Raw genomic sequence first — 7,006 nt, 5'->3', positions numbered from 1 at the left:
AAGCTCCAGGCTCAGAGAGGAGTTGGCTGGAGATTCTCTCTCCATCTCCCTCTCCTTCTGCCCCCCGCCCCCACTAGCATGCTCTAAATAAATAAATAAATAAATAAATAAATAAATAAATAAATAAATAAAATTTTAAAAAAACTTTATTTGGAAAGGCTGAAATGATTTTATGTTAATTTTAGCAGTTAGAAAATTCCCTTTTTGATGTCTTCTGAGAATTGTGATATATTTGTCTTGTTCTTTCTTCAGATGGAAAAAAAAATTAACTGATTCTCAAGAAATGATTATTTCTCTCTTTCCCTTGTCTAGAAATCCTATGCTCCCTCAGACAGTTCCTTTTGCAATAAACTTTCCTCCTCTCCCCAGCCAGCCCCAGAGGGTTCACCTTTACAGGATCTGGGACTGTGACAGGAGATATGTCCCTGAATCTTACTTCACTGGGACTTCCACATGTTCTTAATATTTAGACAAAAGCTAGTTTGTATTACTATGCACATGAATATTTATGCATACATACACTTATATATGTGTATATACATTAGTCATTTTAATAAAGAATTAATTTTCAGTAAAAAATAAAATTATTACCATATTTCATATTTATCATTGATTGTGATGATGCAACCCATATAGCTTCTTCATCAACAGTCTAAAAGGGCTCAGTATATATCTGTAATGGCTACTGGGGTTTCAACCATGAGGTTTGGAAGAAACTAATTCCATTATAATCTAGTACTATGTCAACTCTGGCAAATATAGCAATAAACTATAATAATCACAACTGATTTACCCAACTGCAAAAATAAAACCTCTACAAATACAATGTGTACAAAACATGATTTCACATGCTTGCCTTCACATTAAATGCATCCACAAAGCCTTAAAGTATATTGAGTTATATTTAAGTTAAAGCATTTACTGTTGCTTTTCTCCTAACAAGCAATATATATTTTAATTAATTTCTCTCCATATTATTCATTTTCAAAAACTTAAACTTTTTTACAACTCCTTTCTCAGCTTTCCCCCACTATACACAGTGGATGTTTGAGATATAGATAGATAGATAGATAGATAGATAGATAGATAGATAGAGATATAAAATGTAGATAGATGCACACACACCTACATACACATACATATACACACACTCACACACACACACACACAATTAACCCCTATACATATATACACTCACAATTCAAAATACTGGAGGTGGAATATAACATGTATTCACAGGTTTTGAATCTTCTACATTTATTTCCTCCAGTTAATCCATTATAAACTTAATCATAATTCCAATAAATACCCATTGATGAAAGTTAATGTTTATACAAGACTGTTAAAAATATATCACATTTATTCATTCACTACTTTAAGGAGAAACCTCAACTCATATTCTCATACTTGACTGAATTTATCTGATCACTTGTAAAATTGTTTCATGTGACCATGATACAGCATTATGACACTGAAATAAATTAAAGCATGCCATTATACATGACTCCTAGCTCCTCTCTTAAAATGGTGATCCACTAGTTATATGTATAAAGTCTTCTTCAAATGTTCCATTAAAGTATACATCAAGATGCACAACATTATAAAACCAGTGTTAGTTAATAATAGTGAGGATTGAGTGTTAATATTCTAAGTACTTACATGATTTTCTAGTATAAAAATACACATTTCTATGAGAGAGAAAAAGAATAAATTGAAGGTCATTAAGGTCTAAAGTCATATAGCAAATGTATTCAGAGCCAACTCTAGAACTCAAGTCTCTTTGATTCAAATTTTGTGTTCTTTACTACACCACAGTGACTTGATGAAGAGGCTAGCAAAATTTATAGATTATATCTTTTTTAATTGATGGGGAGGGAGTGAAAAGCACATTCTTGAATTAAGCACTCATGTTCTTAACTTTTTTGCCTTATTAATTCCAATCTTCTAAACCTAATCTTAAGTGAAATTCACTTTATTGACAGGAAAAATCAGTAGCTATGATCCAAATACAAGGCTGTGTGAATAAAATCTTGATTTGTAAATAAAAAATATAGAAGGAAATATATCTATTTTATTCTCAATCCACAAACTTCAAGCAGGAAAATCCCAACAGGAAACATAGTTAGGAGATTTGGGATGGGTACGTAGTTTTTATCACTGGTGTGTAACCTATTCAGAGAAAAACTCCAAATCTCTGGTTATGTCAGATAATCAGAGAAGGAAAGTACCAAAATTTTCCCAGAACACTTGTATTACATAGAAATGTGCTAAGTGTCACATTTAAAGTGAGGTGTAGTCCCATCTAAATGACCTGGAGTTCCATTCTATGGAGGAGGAAGCGGCTGTCCCTGAAAGCAGATAGCAATATTAAGGGCTTTGGGCCGCCTTATATATGCACCAATGCTAGTGCTGGATAGACGCAAAGCAGCACAACATTTACAATGACCTACTAATAGCATCAGAAAAATATATACTAAAATCTGCTTGATTTGTTAAGAAAAAGATGCAAATAGGAGTGATTTCTGTGAAATAACAGCAGAGACAAAATAAAAGGATGACTTTTTTAGAGGCAACCATTAACAATGAGATAGCAGAAATAAGAAAGAAATTGAAGCAGAGAAACAATTAATATTCATTTGCAGGTCGTACAGAACTATTATTGGCTGGAGAAAAATTTTTTCTTTGGTTTCTTATAAAGAAAAAATATCAGAAATTCAAAATATGAAGGAAATATGATTAGATAAATCAGAGAAAGGAATGATGATGGGGGAGAAAGGAGAGAGAGAAATGAGAAAAGAGAGAGGGAAGAAGGGAAATAGAGAACAAATATGCAATTAATCAAAATTGTTATTTTAGACAGAATCAATGAAAAACAACATCAATAGATACAGTACGGTGTTTATAATGCCAAGGCTCAAAAAAAAAAAAAAAAAAGGAAGTAACTTATAGTCGTTCTGGCATTACTAAAATAATTTGTATTCTCATTATGCTATCTGGGGTGGAAAAGAGTTGAAGGTACAGTTAGCCCTCTGGGAACTGCCATTTTCTGCAGGTGATCTTGTCAACAAGGTAGGTTTTACCAATGGGACAGACATTAATCTTTAAGAAACTAATCAAAACGTAGGACTCAAGAAGAAAATTTCATAGTAGTAAAGGAGTAAAGTATAATGCCTGCTATGATTATGACTTAAAATAAGGTACTGAAGGCAAATAATAATTTCTGGAAAATAAATAATATCAGTTTTTTTAAATATTAAACTGATAAAATTGTATTACATTTATAAGAGTATGATTGGGAAGGGTGAAGATTATTGGTGGACTAAGGCTGGACATTTTTCTTGCTAAAGAATAAAAATAATCAGACCTTGTTTATTCCTTGGCACTGGTAGACAATTTTTATTTAAGTATGAATTTTATTAAACTAAAGCAGACAAGAAGAATGAATAGTATACAAGAACAACAAATAGGGGTGCCTGGGTGGCTCAGTCATTAAGCATCTGCCTTTGGCTCAGGTCATGATCCCAGGGTCCTGGGATTGAGCCTTGCATTGGGCTCCCTACTCGCTGGGAAGACTGCTTCTCCCTCTCCCACTCCCCCTGCTTGTGTTCCTGCTCTTGCGATCTCTCTCTCTGTCAAATAAATAAATAAAATCTTAAAAAAAAAACAAATAACTACAACAGAGAAAATGAAATAAACACATATAGTATTAAGAAAATAATAGAATAGGAGAATAATGAAATAAAAATATATCAATTATAAAAGTCAATTTAATGGGCTAAATTCACCAATTAGAAGACACAAATTCTAAAACCAGGTTAAAAAAAGCTAGTTGTCAGTGAGAATTAGAATAAAAAATAGTAGGAAATAAAATTAGAACTCAACTGGTAAAATATTAAATAAAACAAACAGATATAGACATATTTTAGAATAAATAGAATTCAATTTGAAAGCATTTAATATCCAAAGAACAAATAATCCAGTCAAGAAGTGGGCAGAGACAGGAACAGACATTTCTCCAAAGAAGACATACAAATGGCTAACAGACACATGAAAAAATGCTCAACATCACTTGGCATCAGGGAAATCCAAATCAAAACGCAATTAAGATAACACCTCACACCAGTCAGGAAGGCTAAAATTAAGAAGACAGGGAACAACAAATGTTGGTGAGGATGTGGAGAAAGGGGAACCCTCTTACACTGTTGGTGGGAATGCAAGCTGGTTACAGCCACTCTGGAAAACAGTATGGATGTTCCTCAAGATGTTAAAAATAGAGCTACTCTATGACCCAGCAACTGCACTACTAGGTATTTGCCCCAAAGATACAGATGTAGTGAAAAGAAGGGGTACATGCACCCCAATGTTCATAGCAGCAATGTCCACAATAGCCAAACTGTGGAAGGAGCTGTGATGACCTTCCACAGATGAATGGATAAAGAAGATATGGTTCATATATACAATGGAATATGACTTAGCCATCAGAAAGGATGAATACCTACCATTTGCATTGACATGGATGGATCTGGAGGGTATTATGCTAAGTGAAGTAAGTCAAGCAGAGAAAGACAATTATCACAGGGTTTCACTCATATGTGGAACATAGGTATAGTGCGGAGGACAAAAGGGGAAGGGGGGGAAAACTGAAGGGGGGGAAACCAGAGAGGGAGGCAAACCATATGAGACTTCTGACTCTGGGAAACAAACTAAGGGTTGTGGAAAGGGAGGCAGGTGGGGGATGGGGTAACTGGGTGATGGGCATTAAGGAGGGCACATGATGTGATGAGCTCTGGGTGTTATTTGCAACTAATGAATCATTGAACATTATACCAAAAACTAATGATGTGCTATATGTTGGCTAATTGGATTTAAATTTCAAAAAAGAAAAAAAGAGAAAAAAAAAGAAAGCATTTAATAGAGAAAAAGAATTACTTTATGTTTATAAAGGCAAATATATTTAAAAAAATGAAATAAGATATCTTTATATAAGTACACATACATATAAATTTTACAATAATTGCATATATTTGCAAAGAAAGTTTTAAGAAATTAATCCCACTAGATTTTTTTATGTGATGTTATGATTTGTATACATATAATTATTTCAGATATAGTAAAGATTAAGATGGATACATAGATGAATCAAAATCAAACAGTCTTGAAAATCTGTAGACATTAAAACCATTATTCATTTTCAAAAAATCCAAAGAATAGGGGTGCCTGGTGGATCATTTGGTTAAAGTGCCCAACTCTTGGTTTCAGCTCAGGGTCAAGATCTCAGGGTCCTGAGATTGAGCCCTGCTTCAGTCTCCACAATCAATGGGGAGTCTGCTTCCTCTCTCCCTCTCCCTCTGCCCCTCCCCCCACCCATGTACACACACTCTCTCTCCCTCTCTGAAATAAATAAATAAATCTTAAAAACAATCCAAAGAATAGCAAAGATTAAATTAAAAAGTAAAAGCTTTATTTCTTCTATATACCATCCCTAAAAATCAAACACAACCACCATATATATATGTTTGAGCTCCTTATATTAAGATATTAAAATTTTAACATTTATGTATGAATGGATTTATTTATTTACTTTAACTTTTTAAAAAATGGGATCTGAAAGTAAATTTTTATCTTAATGTTTTCTTTTTCTGATTTCTAGTAATTTCTTTCTAACCGCTTCTTTTAAGTAACTATATTATGACTTTAAAATTAGGTTAGTGCTCAGAAATTGTCCCTCTTTCCTAGAACGTTTACTTTTCAGTTCTTTCTCTTAAGTGACTTATGTTCTCACCAAATAGCAGCATTTTCTTCCACAATTTCAAGATAGGACTTTTAAATCTCTTTTTTGGATATACCATTCATACTCTGCAGTAATAGCCCTGTGGATCCCTGATTGCAGAGAAGACCTGGCTGTTTTGTATTTGTTTTACTCTAAATGCTTTTTCTTTTCCCCCTCCCAGTCTCATCATTTCCAGAGAGAAGCAAAAATTTCAATTCAAGAAATCTTACGGCATGTGTCATTATGTCATTTGCAAACAAGCAAACTAACTAACAAAAAGACTTAGTACTCAATAGGGCATTGAAATTCTCCTTCACAGCTCAGCAGCCTGTGATACAAATTGAGTTTCACCCCATGGAAATGAAAAGTAGCTACTCTCAAAAAGCTGGATTTCAGCATTAAAAGATGGTGGTTGTCATGGTAGGTACCATATGGAACCCTCTAAGCACTTTGCTCTTGTATCATTATGCTTTAAGAGAATAATTCATCTGGCTTCTGTTTCAAACACTTTAAAGAAGTCACATAATTATATGCAGCTAAAGATACATCTGAGATTTATTGAAAATACAAGAGGAGATGATAGTTCTCCAAGAAACATTAGGTTCTCAGAAGAAATCTTTGTAATTAGAGATGTGTCTGATAATATGATGATTTTTTAATTTCATTGACAGGGTATATTACTCTAGCTTCTATGCTTTGTCACAGAGTTGGTTAGTTTATTTCTCTAGTGCTGAATATGAAAATATATTCTGTTGTGCTCGCTTCGGCAGCACATATACTGAAAATATATTCTGTAAGAAATATTTTCTCTTTGAAAGAATAGCTATTAATGCTAACCAAAACATCTGGATAAATGCATGGTAGAAACATATAGGAAAAACAAACAAAAAAATGTGAAAAGAGAAGATTAGCCTAGGGATATACTGGAAGCTATTGGGGGAGAATTTTTAATAAATACCATGCACAAATAAATGTTAAAAAGTGATGTCTGATCTCTTACCCTTTGTTGACAGAAAATAAACAGATAGACTGTAGAAGGAGCCAATTAATTTCTTTTTTCTTTTTCTCTAATGATATAGACCTGCTTGGGAAATAGAGCATGGTGATTGGGACAACATATTAAAATTCGTGTTACCTTTAGATGAATTCTCACTATACACAGGCCAGATTCTGGTTTAGCAATCTCAAAGCAAATTAGCCCTGTAATTTCCATTATAAGCTAAAATTTCAATAGAA

General features: G+C 33.2%; 1 non-coding gene across 1 annotated transcript; it reads right to left on the bottom strand.

Moving 5' to 3' along the window:
* Positions 1-322: 322 nt before the first annotated feature.
* On the bottom strand, positions 323-446 carry LOC114206254 (small nucleolar RNA SNORD22). The gene has a single exon (XR_003608587.1). It is a non-coding gene; the product is annotated as a small nucleolar RNA SNORD22 (small nucleolar RNA).
* Positions 447-7,006: the final 6,560 nt, after the last annotated feature.

The sequence above is a fragment of the Eumetopias jubatus genome, unplaced genomic scaffold, assembly GCF_037043125.1.
Source record: "Eumetopias jubatus isolate StellerSeaLion01/CBP00866 unplaced genomic scaffold, mEumJub1_p1.0 scaffold_2, whole genome shotgun sequence".
Taxonomy (NCBI): domain Eukaryota; kingdom Metazoa; phylum Chordata; class Mammalia; order Carnivora; family Otariidae; genus Eumetopias; species Eumetopias jubatus.
This window is presented reverse-complemented; position numbering and strand designations above follow the sequence as displayed.